The following is a 19383-nucleotide window of genomic DNA, read 5'->3' as shown; positions in this document are numbered from 1 at the left end:
ACTACCCTCCTACAGCTCTTAGTTCTTGCTTCCCACACTTTAACATCTTCTGTCACCCCTGGCACTGTTACTGACCCATGCTAAGCTAAACTAAAGGATGATAAGTTTGCTGCCTTTGCCCTTGTCCTAAGGGGCTGCACATTATCCTATCAAGCATCAGAAGCCATTTCTGTGGGATATTTGTCAACCTACGAAGTCCTTTTAGAACAAATGAAATAGGCAGCGAATTACAAAAATGTCATTCTCTAAAGGAAATGGATGAAGGCTTTTGTTCTCCAGTAACAAATAGATGCCATAGGCTTATAACACTATTTTTGTATTAAATTTGACAGGGTTACTATTTCCAGTTCATTAGGGGAACAGTTTGAAAACTATTTTTCATGCTTTTAAAAATAATGTTTTCTAAATAAATATAAGCAATAGCAGACGTAATATTCTAAATGGAAGATCAGGGTTAATTTCAAGCCACTTCTACTAGTGATCAATTACATCTATGCAAAATGTATTTTTTCAGAAAAAAATTATAAATGTCCTATTTAATTGGCATAACTTTTGATAAATATGAGTTATAATTGCCTTCCCCTCTTTTCTCTTTTCTTATTTTTAAACCAATTTTCTTGCATACAGAATACCATGATATATTTACCATGGGCTAAGGTCAAGCAAAGGAACAATAACTCATCTCCTTAAATGAATGCTTCAAAGTAAATCTTCTGTGTTTAATAGCAGTAAACAGAGGTCAGGATGACAGTCTCCCAGGCTTGAGAATAAAGCTTGTGTGTTAATATCCTCCAAGAATCACAACTGCACCCCTGGGTGACAAAATGCTTGCTAAAATGTGATATAGACAAAATATTATACACCCCTCTGGACATGAATGTAATTGAAAATTTTCAAAAACTGAACTGAGACACAAATTTAGAAATAGGTCAATAGATGTTATTCCATGATCCCCCTTAGATAATTTGTTAGAATGCGTCATAGCAGATTATTAGACTTTTTTTTCTTTTTTGACAACAGTATGCCTGGCTTTAACTGGCTGAAAATTAAGCAATATAATATATTATCAGTAAACAGAACATGGCTCATATGTCAGTCATAGCATCTAATGTGTAAGGTTTGTTTCTCCTCTTATCAACTAATCAATAGTTAAAATAACATTTTATTTACCACAAAGTGCTATATTCTCCTCTAATCTTTACAGCTCATTTTGCCTGTAAAATATTCTATCAAATATCTTATATCACTCCGACCATTTATTGCTGGCCATTTTGACTATTTTACTGAACATGCTAATAAGAAGATCACAGAATTGGCTTTGTAGAGAAATAAGATCAGTAAATCAAAATAGTGTTAACTCATCCCTTGCTTTGTTACTGTCACTAACAATGTTTGTGCAATTATAATCTGGGATTTTTAATGGTAAAATTTTACATGAGCTAGCTGGGCAAGACTCAATGCATAACAAACACTAAAGACTGCTGAAAAATATGCTCCTTCATTGTAGCGCATTTTTCAAGATACACACCAATGCACCTCTGAAATTAGACTGTCCTTTAGTTATTGTTAGTCAGATAAAGAGGCAACTAAACTTTAAGATGGATAGCCTCCTGAAGTGCCAGTACATTCCTCTCACCTCCCCTTGCAGCCTTAGAGGTGGGGAGGCTTTGTCCCGGACAGCAGGGGAAAGAAAACCCTTGGCTCTTTTAAAGAATTGTACCACCCACTGTTCTCTTCCATCCTTGTGTGCACTCCGAAGCTTCTTGGCTGATCAGAAGGGTGCATTGTAAGCCATTTGGCTCCCATGCATCCAAGGGTGGTCTTATAAGACCTATTGCTTGCCTGGGGTGCCACTCTGTGCCCTGAGGAAAAGCGCGCCTTTTCTACACCCCACGTGGGATTAGAGTAGGACCACATTTGGGGGCTTTACTATAGGCATCATACTAGTCCACCTTGTGGGATTGGAAAGGAATCTTCCACTCATTGCCAGATTGCCCTACATAGTAGGGGGAGAGGTGGGGGAGGAGTTGCCTTTCCCATAGCAACCCAGGGACTCAGTGGGTTATGTTGTAAAATTCATGTTGCAGCAACTTGCCAGGTGTCCAGTGCAGGTAATGGATCAATAAGTGGTCTAGTTCCTCTAAATTCATTCCCCTGGAAGTGAATTTAGGGGAAGGCATTCCATAAAGATGATGGGGAATAGGGCTGGGACTCCTACATTCTGATACAGTAAGGAGGCAACCCCCTTAACTCTTAGATGAGGGAAGGGCATTGGGGTCCCAGCAACAATACTGGGATCAGGAGGCTGAGGGCAACCCTCTGCCAGGTAGTACAGATTACTGGTTGGCTTATCATGGGATAGATAAGTAAAGTTAGATGAGTTACTTAATAAAGTTACAGCCTTAGTTAAAACTTCAGTCCTAGTGTCTTGTTTGTCTTCCTGTTTGAGACAAAAACCTATTTTTAACGTCAATAAGAGCTATGCATGTATATAAGAGAGGATACCCAATTTAAACAGAGTGGTGTTGTCTCAGTGATCTTTGAAAGAATATAATACCCTATTAAACATGGTCACTAACAGTGACAGGGCAGAATTTCACACTTGGATTCCTAAAGTTAGCCACCTAACCCCTTTTTCTGAAATACTGAACATCCTACAGCTCTTATGGGTATCAATGAGAGATGTAAAGTACTCAGATCTCTGAAACACAGGCCATATATAAGATTTATCTGCCTAAATCGGGATATCAGCCACTAACTTTAATATACCCAGTTCTGCAAATCTGGCCCTACTTTTTTCTTTTTTTTAAGTATTCATCACTGGATGTGCTAAACAGTTTGGGGATATTGTTTTAGGCTGTTGAACAGCTGCTGCATTCTACTGCAGACATGGAAGAAGAGATCACTGTACAGTTTTTCATTTCATTGTTAGGTTTGCATAGCACTTGAGGAGCCTTTAGATGAAAGGAGCTATCTAAGAAGATTATTTTTACAGGAAACCTATGCTAACAGTCACATACTAACTTTAATCACCTGTCCTAACACCCAGTAAAATTTCAGTCTCTCTGAAGTTCCTTCATATTAGTCGCACGATATTATGTTACTACCTATTATAATGGCCAAAATAATACTGATCCCTTTCGTGGCTGACAAGAGGTTTGACTTTAATATTAGGACAGGCTGAATTCTTTTCAGGCCAACTTTAATATGAACTCTTCAGTTAAAACAACCTAAATAGTAACCAAAAAAAAAAAAAACCACCCCACTTAGAAAGATATACTTCTTTTACTCCACTGGTCATACAGAGTTTCTATTACAACAGACTTTAAGATGTTAGCTGCAATCCTACTGTTTCACTCTGGCTCTAAGAAAACTCCTCTATAAATGCAGAATGGTCTGAGCATGTTATTGTGTACAGCATGCATCTAGCAACCAGGCACTTATATGGCGCTTCGATGTACTCAGTGTTATACAGCAGGTCTTGCAGCTTGTAAAAGTCAACAATTTGATGTGTTTAAAAAAACAAGTGGATTCCTACATATACACAGACAGTAGGCACATTTCTAAGTTTTCTTCTGTTTTAGAGATGTTATTAGCTATGGTGGTTTTCCCCGTCTAAAGTATGGGGAATTTTTCTCAGACCAGAGAAGGAAGAAGTGTATTCAGTTTATATGTATATACATGCACACAGACACACTTTATATGTATATGCAGCATATTCATGAGAAAAAGAAAGTTTACCAATAGAGTAATTGTATTGTCAGGTATTTGTCCTAGTGTTATCATTAACCCATGATATGATCTTGTATCAACAGCAAATAAAAAGAAAATAAACACACCACAAAGTGCCACAGGCAAATTAAAACAAACCATTTGCTTATAAATAAACTCTTTGTAGCTGTGATAAAAATCTCAAAAGATGACTGCCATAATAAACTTTCTGAAACCTTAGTAATAATACTTTGCACTTATACTTTGCCTTTCAATTTAAGGAGCTCAGCGTGCTTTACAAATATCAAGTAGCTGTGACAAAGGTGTGACATTGATCCATTTGTAGAAGTGGCATAATTAAGGCCTGGAGAGTTTCAGTGACTTGCACAAGTTGGCTCAACGAATCAGTGGCAGAACAGGGAATAGAACCCAGGAGTCCTGTGCATTAATCATCATTACGTCCATCTTTAGGATTCGGTGTAGATCTATTTATCTGCCAACAATGGCTCAAGAATACAAATACTTTTTGAAAAATATTTATGCTAGAGATAGAAGGGTCAGTATTTCAGTGGCTATATATAAAAAGGGTGGGCCTGGCTCCAGAACCATGTGGTGGTTTTCACCTATGCTCTGCTAACTAGAGGAAACCTAACATTTTAAGGCATGTGTGAATTCCCTCTGCAATTTTCAGCAGAACGTAAAACTTGATTAAGAGCAGGTCTTTTCCTGTATGTGCCAAATGACCCCAAAGTTGCCAATTTAATGCTAATTGACAATGGAGAAACAGCTGCTGCTCATCAGAGACCACAACTTATGAAAATTATTCACAAGTTGCCACGAATGCACTTTAGTGGCATCTTAGATGAAAGTGTGCTACTGATATTTGATCACTCAAATCTATCAAAGTATCTGGGACCAGCAATGGTGGCAAAATCGGAGTGCATGGGTGCACTTGGAAAACTATTGATAATTGTCTATATAACTCTAAATGTTGTCATATACTGTACTGCACTCAATAACACAATGCCACAGGATTGTTGGCACGGAAAGGCTTTGGTTTTATCAGCACAAAGTATCCAAAAGAGTCTTAATCATATGCATTACATGAAATTAGCATTTACAATTTTAATATTGATATTGCCAGTGCCACCAGGCAAACCTTCAATATGGGAAGAACAGACAATTTTAATCAAAGGTAACAAATGCTCCAGGCTTGTGTGTGACTGAAGCACAAAGTTTGTCCCCAGCTGGAAACTCCCTATGCTCATTGAAGAAAGTCACCTTCTCTGTAAGTAAAGAAAGTAGCACTTACCTCTCTCACATCTAGGTTTCCTTTTCCAATGTGGACGCTACTGAGTTGCCCCAAAACAGATTTATTGGGATATATAGGCCTGCTCCCAGTGAGGTTCCAAATAATAATAAAAACAGCAGCTGACACTTCACTCTTAAAGTGCTTTTTCAAGTATCTCTCAGTGCTTTATACCTATTTTACAAGCTGAGAAACAAAGACAGAGCCAAAGGTGAACTGACTTGCCCAAATTTATGCAGCAACTTATGGAACCCAGGTCTCCCAACTTCTAGATCAATGCTCAATCCAGTAGCCCATGCAGACTCCCCATAAACTACAACAAAAAAGATGTGATATACATTGACTAACTAGTCTCCCAAATAGATAAAAAAGCAAGAGTTATGCACCCTGTGGTTGACAGGGGACAGCCCTGTAGGTTTGAACCTTTTTTTAAAAATTTTATTGCTTGTGCACTTCCATGCACTTCACAGAGGGTAGTACAGTGAAAGGTACCTGCAGAACAAAGGAACGTGAGAGGACAGGACAACATACTTTATTTTCTCTAATTATTACTGTTTTTACAGAACAAGCATACTCAAGCCAGTTTGCTTGCCACAAGAAGCCGTCAGTCTAGACATGCCATAACTTAAGAGAAAAATGAAACTGAGTGGCTAGGGGAGCTATGGTAACAAAGGTTACAAATACAAGATCATGAACAAACTGAAACACGGTAGGTCCATATTTGTATTCAGGTCTTTGCAGAGTTTGTTAGGTTTGTTTTTCCCCCCCCAAAATAGGTAGAGGGCAAATATTCTGGGCAATCCCTGTTTTTATGCCTTCTTTCATCTTCTGTCTCTAACAGATGCCTTTTTCTTTCCATTACTTTTTTTTCATTTCCACCTCTTTCTCTCCCTTTGTGGAGATGAAGAGGATATTTCTCTCAGTGTTTGTGTGTCAGAGTCTGTGCCCATTGGCCTTACCCTGACTTAGCCACTGTGGACATAATTATTGCTTCTTCCCCACGACCCCAAAATAAGGAGTGGGGATTAACTAAGGAAGTGTTTTGGATCGGTGGGGCACTGTCACGGTGTTGTCGGCCCATTTTAAGGGGAGTCTGAGCCCAGGCTACCCATCATGAGCTAAAGTTAGAAGAACAGGCCTATTTCGGCTACTTGAATAATGAGGTCTGAGTTTGATAAAAGACTATCAGGGCTCAGTTGAAGAGAGGTGATCATATAGGAGATGCTCTCAAGGGAAAAGCGCTCCAACTTATCACTGCAAGGATAAATACTGTGTATGTTAGAGTTTCATTTTTCATACTGGCCCACTTCAACAGTCAGTAACCTCCACTGATTTTGTTGGATCAGGCCAAATTCAGCCCCTTCTAAATGGAATCTAAATAAATAAAAGTCTTCCGAAACTGATTTTGTGCAACTGATTTTTTTGTCTTAGAGATTGAAACTACTGTATTTGGGAAACATCTGACCCATTGGCAAGGGTCACAGACATTCCTCCTTGCATGATGAAAAAAATACACTCAGGTTTTTAAATCTTAAAAAGACCATTTATATGGCTTCCAACTATGGATGGCTCTTCAGGTCATTTTCTGTACTAAGAGATGAGAAGAGACCCTGACTCCCCAACAATGAGCTACTGCTAACCTCCCTGAATCCATTTCAGGACACTTCTAGTGCCTTTTTATTCACAGAAGTTCACCTTTCCTCTCCTCCAAATACCCTTCCCCACACACCCTCCAAAAAGACCATCCTCCTGATCTGTCTGCAATATTGTAAATCCTTCACGATTGCGAACAACATGCATTTTATCTCTGTAATTTGAGAAAGGGGTGGGGATTGCTCCTGATATAAAGAAGCATCTTTCCCCCACCCCACCCCACCCCCTTTTCTAGTGGATGGGCAATGACCAGTAGAATTCTGAAAGCTATCCAGGGTGCCTGTCAAAATTTCTGACCCAGGAAAACCACCCTCTGTGATTACAAATTATAGCCCTTTTACTTAAGACAAACATCAGATTAATGATAAAACTGGTGTGTGTGTGTGTAAAATGCATAAACATAAGGTTTTCTCTTGATTATTACACTACCAGGGAAATTGTCACACACACAGGTATGCGTATGCTCACACCCCTGTGTAAGTACAAGGTAATATCTTATATATGGCTATAGGTACATAAATACTTTACCTAGCACATGCGCGCGTGCACACACACACACAGACACACAGACGATAGTGGGATTATCAAAAGCACTCAATGCTGGCCTCTCTCTTCTCCCGTTAAAGTCTGTGGTAACACTCCTATTGACTTCAATGGGAGTACAGTAATGCTAGTGCTACTGGAACACCTGTCCATGGTAATACACACACACACACACACACACACACACACACACACACACACACACACACAATCTACATACATAGCAACATTTAAAAATATATGTATTGTACATAAAATGTATATGCATCCATCCATTTCTTTAGGACAGAAAATATAGATGAGTACTATATAAATGGGCACACTAGAGCTGAAATGAAATGTTCATATTAGAACAGATTAAGGGGGCATGGTCTGAGCTTTTGTGTGGTTTTGGCTATAATGCAGGCAAAAGCCTGAACGAGCTCAGCTCTCCAATGCTGGCTTTAATCTAAAGGGGGTGGGGTGGGATGGACACTAAACCTCCACCAAAGTGTGGAAAAAAACCACTTAAACAACGTCAGTATTTTCACTATTTTCACTGAGTCACTGGTGATAAAATACACACAATTTACCCTTTGAGCTTCTAAAAGGCTTTCCCCCCTGCTATTGTGCTAAAGCTTATTTTACATTTTAATACTTTGTATCATAGCATGTCCAACTCCTCTTCATTTCTAGATTTTTGAAAAATAAAACCCCACATTGTATTACATGAAATTCAACCCTTGTTTGGCAGGATTTTATAGAGTCTGTGGTGCGAGCTGTAGCATTGAATTTTAAAAGTGCTCAGGAAACAGTAGCTAAGTGGGAAAATGTATTTGCCTGAGCCAGAGATTGCATCCTTTTTAGACTTTTCTAAAATACTGGCACTTGTCAAGCAGACTGCACACGCGCACTTATTAAGGATGCAGCAGAACTTAGCTGACACTGTAAGCTGGAGTTTTAATTCATTCCATTTCTGTGCCTCAGAGGGAAAAAAAAAAAAGTAAACGATGAGGTATGTGCACACCCACCCCCGCCTCTTTCCTGAACATTCAGCCTCTCTGATCCTCCTGTTTGTAGACCTGATCTATATCTCAGGTGCTAGTGACATTTTCCTTCATTAGGAAATACATTTGTATGGCAAACAGCATTTTGGCAGATCTGTTAATGGTCACAGTGCAGTGTTCTTTAGCAACATAATCTAAAAATATATATGGCACAGGATGAAGCCATCATTTCCAAGGCACAAGACACAACTGAAGTGAAACAGAACACACACCTCTTCAGTTCTCGACTTGTCCAGCACAGCTGTTGTTATCAGACACAGAAAAGAAAAGTGATTTTGCAAATCATCTGGAGGTGGAAAAGAGTGAGGATGCAAAATTCAGCACAGTTCTAGAAGGAGAGAAGTTTAATGCCTCGGTGCTTGTTTTGAACTGTGACCCAAGGTTTGGCTGGGCACTAACCACAGCATGCCTCATCAGCCACTGTCATAGTGACTCCAGGGTATACCTCCAGCTTCACAGCCTGAATTCTCAACTACCAGCTACCCAGTGCCTCCTCTGCACTAGCTGCTGAGACCCTGCCGAGAAATCAGCATGCAACCCAAGAAAGCATCCTTTCCTCTGGAATAAAAATTAATATTACTTGTCATATTTCATGTCTGAGCTCTTTTCATGCTTTATCCTCTGGTAATGAAGGCTAAATTACCAATATTAGTAGATTTTCATGGCTAGCACAGAAAGAGCTGTTACTAGAATAAATGTTTGCATTGCTTCTGTTGGACACAGGCTTTGCTAATGCAGCTTTGCTAATTATTTCTAAATAGGCAATAATCTGCATCCCCTAGTGCTGGGTAGTGGATTGGCCACGTACCTGCTATTTCCCTTATTTACATGTTTTACAACTTTATCAACTACACTAATTACACTCTGAACACTGTTTAAAATTTTCTGTTAATAGAGATACAATGATGCACCAGAGGATGTGTATTTATGCCATAATTACGCCTCTGTTCCTGCGATGCAGTCTCCAATTAGCTGTCGACGGTGGCACAAGCAGCTGCCTGATATTCTAAAGCAGTGAAACATCTGCACGGCGGATGATACGCTCACATGGATTTTTTTTTTTAAGCCTGGAAATTTACACCCAAGGGAGTGCAGACAAATAGGAGCCTGTCATGTGTAGGGATGATTAGAAATCCTCACCATGGCAACATTGGAGCAGCCATGTCACAGAGTGAGGGGACACATGTCTAGATGAAGGCGCTAAAAACATTTGCCTTTTTTTTTTTTAAGCTTCAGCATTCCCAACTTCCCTCCCTCCCCCTCTCCTCTTCATATTCTTCTCTTTGCATCTAAAGCCAACCAAAACAGCAGGGTGAAAAGGCCAAACTCTGCAGCCCATGCAAGGAATATGACAGTAGATTTAATGTCAGGAAAACAGCGAGTAATCAGAAGATGCTGTCAGGGATCTAGTGGATATTCTCCTTTGGGTGGGAGAGGAAGAAGGTGGAGGAATAAAGGAAGGGGGAAAATATGGACCTCATTCAAAATAATATAATGTAAATGTCTTCATCATGGAATGACATTTAATGGAGAACTTCCTTTTAACCCTCATTAACAGTTACAGTTTCCCCATGAATAGTTGGCCAGCCAGTATACAACACGGTGAGAACAGAAAGAAAACAAGTGCCTCCTAGTCTGGTGTAAGTCTCTGTTTCTGGAGTGAAGCTCCAGCAATGTCATTATATGTGCAGAAAATGCATCTGGGGATGTTCAATATTATCATTTTTATACTGAAAGTCTTAATTATTGAGAGAATAAAGTTAATTGGATCAGACTGGGCCATTACCATGTGTTCATATCAATTTAGTACAATCGAACTATTAACATTAGAGATGGGCCAAAGCTGACATTTTGAATTTGAACTTTCTTTCAATTTCAGGGAGAAGGTTTGAATTCAAACCCCTGGCTTCTAGCATATCCACCTATAGTTTTGGTTCCAGGTCCCATCCAAAAAGAGAGTGGTATATTTTCTGGTTCTGTTGAAGCCAAAACCTCACAACAATAGCTAATGTTATTCTCCAAAGATTTCAGTCCAGTCCAAGAGAGCAGAAATATTGCAAGGCAGCCGATCTCATCAGAGTTTCATCATTCAAGATGGTGAAAGTTTTAGGCGGCCTGCTGCTCTCTCCTGAAAACAGCTCACAACATTTCAGCGCCATTGAATAAAACCCTAGACACTAACCTAACCCTAATCTGCCGCTTCTGACCATCTCTACTTATAGTGTTAACATATATTTATTTTTTTTCTATGCAACTCATCACCACAGTATCTGAAATGGATATTCATATTTAGAAACAATTATTGCATATACAAAACTGACAATTATCAAAACTTTAAATAATTTTAATTTAGTGATTGTAAATACTCAAAGACTGGACTCAACTCCTCAAAAACATCAGTGTGACAGAGACAAGATTTTCTTGAATTGTTGTAGTGTATTCCTATAGCTGTATTTCTGTATTGCAGAGGCCACAGAACAGAACCATGTGTTATACTGCATATCTTAGGAGCTGCTGTACCTAGGCAGAGCCATGTTTTGGCTCCATTTCAGCCTTTGCTTTGAATCTCCCACCTTAGGTGTTAAGAGTCAGCCCCCTTAATGTTCTTTTCTTTGTGACAATTAAAAGTATGTAAATAATGAACACTTATTACTTTACTTGGATGTTTCAAATACTGTGGGAAAGAGTAATATTTTTCAAATGATAATGCAGAAGTTTCCCAGGGTTATTACTATGTGCTGTAATTACTACATATATTCAGTGAAATTCTGTGTGGTATTACAAGGTACATATGTCACCACACTTTATGCATAAAGTTCACTTATTATGCACTGTGCGTACCCTGCTTTGCACAGTGTTCATACTGGAGTGCATGATATTGAAGATCCACTATGTGTCAGTGCAAGGACAGAGTTTATCAGATAAACAAGTCATTTTTGGAAACTGCAGATGCTCCTACTGTGAAGCATTAAACGTGGCCCCTCTTAGATACACAGAATGGGGTTCTGGTCGACTGAACACAGGCTGATAAGCTCTGCACAGCTCTGAATGCTGTTTGCCCACATACTAATGTTAAACAAAAGAACTGCAGACTGCAGAGAAAGGATGCGGGTCAGACAACTAAATTGCTTAAACCCTAAGGCAGCCTGCTGAAAAGAAAAAGCATGAAAGAAGCTGATATGAAGCTTTTATGCAGAATTGTTCTGTTTAGTATCCCTGTTAAGAAAATGATGGCAAGTATCTTGTTAAACTATATATTCCCGAATATGACAAGAGGACAGACACCTAGTAAACAAGATTCAGTGTCTCACTTGTCATTACATGATCAGCTATATATCAGTTTTACATTATGTCCATATTATGAATACAATAAAAAAATAAAGCTGTACATATAACAAATGCTATTAAATTATATTTTTTGCATTCAGTCACCTGATTTGTCATTGGGAGTTTGCAGGTAATACCAGTCTGTCATTGGAGAAATCCACTTTGTGTTCAAATTTTACAATCGTGCATTAGAACTTTGTTAGAGTTCAACTGTTACAATGCCATTTAACTCCATTACGCAGACAGTTTAATAATAAATCCATGACAAAGTATATTATTCTGACAACATCTAAACTTGCTTTGGATAAAACTGTGATATGTTGTTCTAAGATTTCTACTATTTCGAAACATAATAATACTGAAAAAAGTATCACCTCTGAAAGCAGAGTTCTCTCTCTCTCTCTCTCACACACACACACACACACACACACACACACACACACAAAGTTTCTCTCTCAAGGGCTATAGGGAGTGGAAGGTACTGAAGTCTCAGAACCTTGAACAGTACCTACCAGTGGACGAATGGCCCATACTAGAACGACTAAGAGCATCCAATAGCATTCAAACCAAGGGGTCACAAAAAAGAGTGGGAATAGCCAGTGTATGGGGGGAAACAGTATATTACAGAAAAGATAGAAAAAAGCCCTCAAGGATTCATACCAAAAGTTTTAAAATAATTTTTGTCAAAAAATATAACACATCATAGGTTGTCATTGGCATCTCCCTGGGGTGTTCATCTGATAATACATGAAAATCTACTCCAAAAAGCCTCTGCAAATGGGAAGCAATTATACATTTGAATACATTTGCACAATGCCATTCATACTGATACTAATGCTTGCTGGGCTGAAAATTGCTGGTTCACAAATAAGGTAAACAAGTTTATAACAATAACTATTCTTGTAATAGAACTGCCTTGTTTTCCAATAGTACTCCTGCCAACAAAACCAGCTTCAATTTGTCAGGCATGTGTGAATCTCACAGGTCTTCTGAATGAACCCCTACGAGTCCCATGCTAATTTCTGAACCTTAATGGGCTGAGGAATCCAAACTGATGATCCTTTAAAACAATCTCTATAAATACCATACAGAGAAAGGCACTATATTCATTGCTGTACTTTTAGCAAAGTAATTTCTATAGAAGTTGAGTGTGGCCAGTGGTGAATCAATAGCAGGTGTGTTGTAACTAGGAGAGCTTAGTTCAGGAGCAGACAAGAGATATCACAGGTTAGTGGAGTAAAAGAAAGAGTGAGATCCCTGCTGAAAGAAAAAGCATTCAGTTGCTAGGCTGAACTGATGCTGACACTGTGACACAGCAGGCTTAGTGAATGATCCACCGAGGGAACTGTTTACACAGTTCATAGGTGGAGATAAAATGTTGCTATTCCGACCATCAGAAAAGGGAAAGGAATAGGGAATTGCACAAAAATAATGCTCTGAAGTGGTTCAGCTTCTATTTCCACAAAGAACCTGCTCCAGTTTCAGACCTTTCATGTGCCTTATATTAAGACTCTAGAGGGTTGATCTACTATGCAAGGTACTTAGATGACGTCTGTCATCATAGAGTGTGTTTATCCTCACCAAAAACCTGTGAGGTAAGTCCTATTATCCCTGCTTCACAGATGTGGAACCGAGGCACAGAGAGACTAAGTAACTTGCCCAAGGTCACACAGGAAGTCTGGTGAAGCAGGGAATTGACTGTGGACCTCCGGAGTCCTAGGCTGCAGCTCTAACCACTGGACCACCCCCTTCTTATAATTAACCGGCCCACTGTTAGCTCGTATATGGCCCGAGTCAATCCTAAAGGCATATGCTTAAGTACTTTGCTAAATTGGGATCAGCTGCTGAATCAGGGCCTAAAAACTGGTGCTGAGTTCCACTGCCACACACAGAGGCTGGAGTACTAACTGGCAGTAGTGGGTTAAATAAAGCATTTTAACCCTTTTAAGAGTTCCATTTGCAAGCCAAACCAAAGCTTAACAGGATACAGGTGATCGTTTTCTCTCTTTACATCTAACCAAAGTTTGCAAATGGCCTAAATGCTTTTAACTCAGGATTTGCTATCATAGGCACACATCCTATTCTTCATGTATATGGGGCTTATTCCAACTCCTTATATAATCCCTGCCTCTGGATTGTATGAGCCAGCTATTGTTAGAGGTTCTATATTTGCCTAATTTAAAAGTCTTACAGCTAGTGAGCCTCCCTCTTCTCCCGCTCCTTTTTGCTTTGGTAACTGGCAATGGCAAGGGTCTGATGATAAAAGCAGAAGACATCAATGCAAGATGAAGAGCCTAGATGCTGCCTGACTATGTCGATTTATTCCAAAAGATAAACAATATAATCTGAAAGACGTTTGCAGGCCATAGCATTCAGCATAGTGCTTGTAAAATTGGCCCTATGTTTATGTAAGAGAGTGAAACAAGGCCAAGTACACGGCTAAGGATGAACTAAATCTAAGAGCTGTAGGTGGGTTCATAATTCATTTGGAGAAAAGCTATGTGCAGCTAACAACCTCTCTCAAAGATCACTCTTCATGACATTTGTTTACAAAAGTAGGAGAAGCTTTATGAAAGTCTAGTTTATTTCATTTTCCTTTCCTTTTGTCTTTCCTTCTTGCTCTCAGGCATAGTTCTGTGAGATGCTGAACACCTTCAGTTCCTAATGGTTTCAATGTCTTTTTAAGGCATTCAGCACTTTCCTGTATCAGGCCCATTAATTACATTTTAACAGACAGACTTTATCACCCTGTAGAATAAGATGTAATTTATTGGATTTCTGCAAAATTAGAGGTTGCCTTGAATGTAATATATTTCAGTATGTAGGAAACATTCTGTGCACTTCTATGATAGCACTGTAAACTAATGAATGTACATACAAACATCTTTTTTTAAAAAAACAGACACAGAATATCTGTTGTGGGATCATACAAACTTTGTCCCTCTACCAAGCCTATTTGGAAGAAAGTCTGGTACAGCAATTCCCAGATGGTGAAGAATTGTTTTTATATTTCAGTTAAGGACTGAAATTGAGAAATTTCTCTTTCACACCTCAATTTCTGTGTAGCTTGCACTATTATACTCAGGTGTATTACAGAGCATGAAGCCTCTAAAATATGTAAATTTCCAGATGAATTTCTGAACAGAGGAGAGTCGCACAGACGCAACACATTGCAAAAACCGGAGAATGTCAAAGAAAGGAAATAGATCAAAACAACGTTTTTGACATTACTTTCAATTAAACTGCATCGGTGAGGTCCACATGCACATGGTGAATTTTTAAGGAAAGAAAAGACACGAAGGAATTATTTTATACTGTGTAGTGGAGGAATACCAAATAAACAGTGAGATCTGTTTCAATACATCATTACCCTCCAATAATGATTTCAGATCTCTTAGGCTTTTCCAGTACATAATCTAAAAGTACACTATTCTGGTAAGAGAATCTGAAATCTCAAATTCTAGAAAAGCACAGAATCATACAAATTAGAGATGAAAGAGAGCTATTTGTTCATCCAGCGAGATCACCATGCCAAGGTACAATTGCCCTCTCTAATAATTTTTATAGTGCCATGTTCAATAAAATTTTATATGTACAGGTTGACAGGGGCTTCTATCTCCCTTGGGAGATAAACTGTAGAATTCCATCTTTTAAATTTGTGCCCCTTTTAGAGAAAGATTATCAGCCAAATTTCCAAAACCAGACTTCTATTTGTGTGCATACAACTACTCTAAACAGGGTATGCAAATCTTATGTTTTCAAATATAAATGAACATTTAGATGTTTAGTAGTTCACACAGAAAAACCTGATGAATGTGTTTGGTTATATATAGGCACCATAAAAAGTCTGTCAACTTAGGATAAAGTCTGCAGAAATAATGCTGAAGGTAAGAAGGAAATTAACAAGCCTTGCACTGCAACAGAAAAAGAAGGTATTATAAGCAAATATGGCTCTCTCCTTCCCTCTTCATACCAAATACTCAAATATAATTAAACATATTCAACAAGAAATTTTTGAAAATCTGGAACAAAAGCATATTCATTTGTGTGTGAATTAGTCTCTAAGGTGCCATAAGTACTCCTTTTCTTTTTTTAAATATTTGAGGAATTTTAATTCACTGATCAGACTTTGCTTCCCCCCTTCCCTTTGGTGATGACCTTATCTCAAGTCCCATCCCAGTTATCACAAAATCCTGGTGTCTTAGTTATGCAACATAAGCCTCTGTTACCAGAGGAGGTTACCAGCATCAACACATACAAGTGGCAGGAGTTATCCCAGTTGGGTGGTGGATCATCTTGCCTTCAAATCTGACCTGACATCATAAACAAGAATTGATGTATGTGCAGTAGTTACTAAGGCTAAACTCTTGATCAATATGTCAGATTTCAAAAGCGATTGCAACAAAGTAGATTCAGGATTATGAGGCGGCTGCATTCACAAAAACGGTGGAAGGACAAGTCTGAACCACTTTTTTTGCATGTCAAAAGATAAAAACACATGATGGAAGATCTTAAGCATGCGGATAGTACCTCCATAGCCAGTTTAGCTGTGACTCATTAGGGAGACCAAAAACATACTACACATAAAAGGTTAGTTAACAGTACATACACACACAAGCTTCAGCTACTGTGAAGACCAACACTTTTGCACAACCACGTGATTCTCCCAATCGGTACCATAAACATCCATTAACATGATAATACCCATTAATCCAGCCAAACACAACTCATTTATCATCTTTCTATTGCAACCCATCTGTGTGCACGTAGGGAGGAGAGATTCACAGCCTTATCTGTTGGGGGATTAGCTTCAGAGGAAGGGCTGATTTTCAGTAATTCTTTGGTAAGGAAAAGCTCATTTGTTTCCATTTATTGAAATACCTATTTGTTATTCTACTTTCATGATCTCACTTATGTCTTAAGCAAAGCACTTGGAATGCGGTGGGAGGGAGGAGTGCAGTAACAATATCTGATTGCAGAAATCAAGACAGACTATATTTAGGACTTTTTTTTTTAATTATCTTTGCATCACTACTTGCTCTCATTTTTCTGATGTTTAGCTTATGGAACAAGAGATATATTTTAATGGATGGCAAAGACATGTCAATGCCTGAAAGGATCCATTTTAACCTGAAAATGCGGTTTTCAGTTTTGTTGTTTTCCACATAGATCTCCTCTCTTGGACACAACAAGCTAAATACATAAGGCTGTAAACTAACAAATCATATCCTAATTCCAAAGGGTGGCCAAGTGTGACTCTATGTACAGTCTTATTATAGCAGCAATTACACAACTTAGCCTCTCTCTAAAAGTGCCTTTTGTGCCACTAGAGAAATCATCACTGCTATAGACCACAGAGATGGAGGCCTATCTCTTTAGCAATCTGGATGCATAGGGAACCAGAGTCTGAACATTCTGAACGTATAACAACATTGGTTAAAGTAACTTAGAAAAATAAAATCACTGCAGAAGGACAGGAAAATTCTCATTTGGGTTCATGATTGGGATTTTATGTTAAATATAAAAACGAGAATGTTTTTAAGAGTGTCCCTGATCCTTGGCTGTAACTGAGTGCTCAATATAACTTGGAGGAAGGGTTTGGTGGTGGACATGTCTGCCCATTGCACCAACACAGGAGCTGCTACACTAATTCCACACTATCAGAGGATCTTTAAGGTAGGCTAGCATTCGAGCAGCGTGGCAGTCACATACAGCTGCCTTAATGCAGGGGAGAATCTGTCACTAAATACAATATAATGTAACTGTAAACACAAAATTCTGTAAATGCAACAATTAAAGTTCCAAGTTTAATTTCCATGGGGTGGAGGGGTCAGTTTGTTTAGTCGAAGAAAAACAAGGGAAAATAGCTCTCTCTCTACTGGTTTAATGGTGTATTTCCACAGCAGCAGAATCAAATGTCTACTCACCTATGGAATTCTACAGTGAATACTGTGGCCACCATTAAAAATTCAAGGGGAAATCCTGGCCTTATTGAAGTAAATAGCAGAACACTTATTTATTACAACTGGGCCAAGATTTCATCCTCAGTACTTACCAACAGTTACCACTCAGTGTTATATATCTGAGACAGTGCAGTTCATCTTCAGGAAGCTAACCAGAAACAACTGTAACTTAGATACCACTGTGTGGGTACTGTTGGTAAATACAGGCTTTAATAGATACTACTGTGTTGCTTAACATTGTCATTGGGCTTAATAATGCTCACAATCAAATCAATATCATAACATAACATCCCTTGACGTCACTGGAAACAGAATCTGCTCTAGTCCATATATATAAACAGTAGCAGAGGCTTTGAGCCCGCATTGTAATCCATTTGAGTGGACTGTTCTACCCATGTGATTTCTTATTGACTTCAAAGGTCTCTGTTTAGATGCAGTAGTCTGTCTGAATGGATCACAATGCAGGACTGGATCCAAGAGGCTCAATTTAACAGATATTTCAGATTGTGCATAGGTAATTATCAAACACTTATATCTACTTTAATTGTTAACTGGCTTTGCAAATTAACCTGGAGACTAGTTCTCAGGAAGTAAAGCCATTTGACTTATATGCACACACAAGGGGGAAACAAAAGCCTTCATATGTTTTCCACAGCAGAACATGGTGTTTTTCTTCACCCTTACATAATATGAAAACAAATCAATTTTGGGATGCATGGAAAACGTCAGCAAAAAAGGATCATTTTTCAGACAGTTCTGAGAATGTGAGGGGATATTAAAAAGAATCTGAACATAACCTTTACTATAGCGTTCATTTAAAAGAAAAAGCTTTAGAATGAGCTAAAAATTGTGAGAGACAATAAATCAAAGTGACATCCCAGAAGTAGTTGTGATGCTCTGCTCAGGACACCCAAAACCATAACCACTACGTTACCTCTCTGTCTCAGGCAAGGGAGACCTTTGCTGGAGTTTAGATGTGTCTGTGTAACCTTTGGGTGGGCTAGAGTTTACTTCACTGCACCTCTCCTAGTTCTTCAACACACTTCCTATAAAAAGCACATGGAGACCCACAATTCAGTCATTCAGGATTTGCAAGGATTGCATTGGGTAAACCTCCCCACAATAAAGCCCAAAAAGAACAAGAGGAATGAAATTAATTCTTAAGTACCAACTTTATAGAATTTTATACTGGTAAAAATATAATAAAATTAAATAAATAAATAAATAAATAGATAGATAGATAGCCTAATTTCTGCGAAATAACAATGGTATTTCATAATCTACATACATTAATCTTAGTTATACATAAATATATAAAAAAAGGAACCACCGAATTCTAAACAGCTTAATCCACACAGAAATGCAGTGAGAAGTAACTCAGAGTTTCAAAAGCTGTGGTTGCGTTCACCTGAATCTCAGTTAGAGTCTTTGGTCGTCAACTCTGTATAGTCTGCTGAATCAAAGCACTGCAGGAATATCTTTCCTTCTCTTGCTTGCAGAAATATCCAATCATAATTCACACAGCCACTTTCTCCTCCTCTGCTCAACTGTGGAATCATTCAGTTAGTCAGTCAGCTAAGTAATTAAGTCAGTATTAAGTATATAATTGAAAAATCCTGTTACAAGAAAAATACAAAACTGAGAACAAAAAAATATTAATGACTCTCTCCCTATTATCACATTGAAAAAGAAAAGCATTGGTGAGCCATACCGATTAACACACTTTCATTAAAACAATTGGTCTTGAATCAAACATTCATGGTATATAACTAAAATAAAAGAAATTGTGTTTCCCTCTCAATTTCCCCTTTCTGTAACTAACACTGCCATG

At 38.5% G+C, this 19383-nt stretch overlaps 1 long non-coding RNA gene across 1 annotated transcript in view; it reads right to left on the bottom strand.

Moving 5' to 3' along the window:
* The window catches only part of LOC141983918 (uncharacterized), a 44683-nt gene extending 25588 nt beyond the window's left edge, over nucleotides 1–19095 (bottom strand). Inside the window, exons 1-2 of the long non-coding RNA XR_012638574.1 lie at nucleotides 18961–19095; nucleotides 18487–18598 (exon numbers count right to left, since the gene is read on the bottom strand). This is a non-coding gene — a long non-coding RNA (uncharacterized LOC141983918). The remainder of the gene's footprint in view (nucleotides 1–18486; nucleotides 18599–18960) is intronic.
* Nucleotides 19096–19383: the final 288 nt, after the last annotated feature.

Source organism: Natator depressus, chromosome 3 (assembly GCF_965152275.1).
Source record: "Natator depressus isolate rNatDep1 chromosome 3, rNatDep2.hap1, whole genome shotgun sequence".
NCBI classification, from domain to species: domain Eukaryota; kingdom Metazoa; phylum Chordata; order Testudines; family Cheloniidae; genus Natator; species Natator depressus.
Note: the sequence above shows the minus strand (reverse complement) of the source record. Positions and strands in the feature narration are given on the sequence as shown.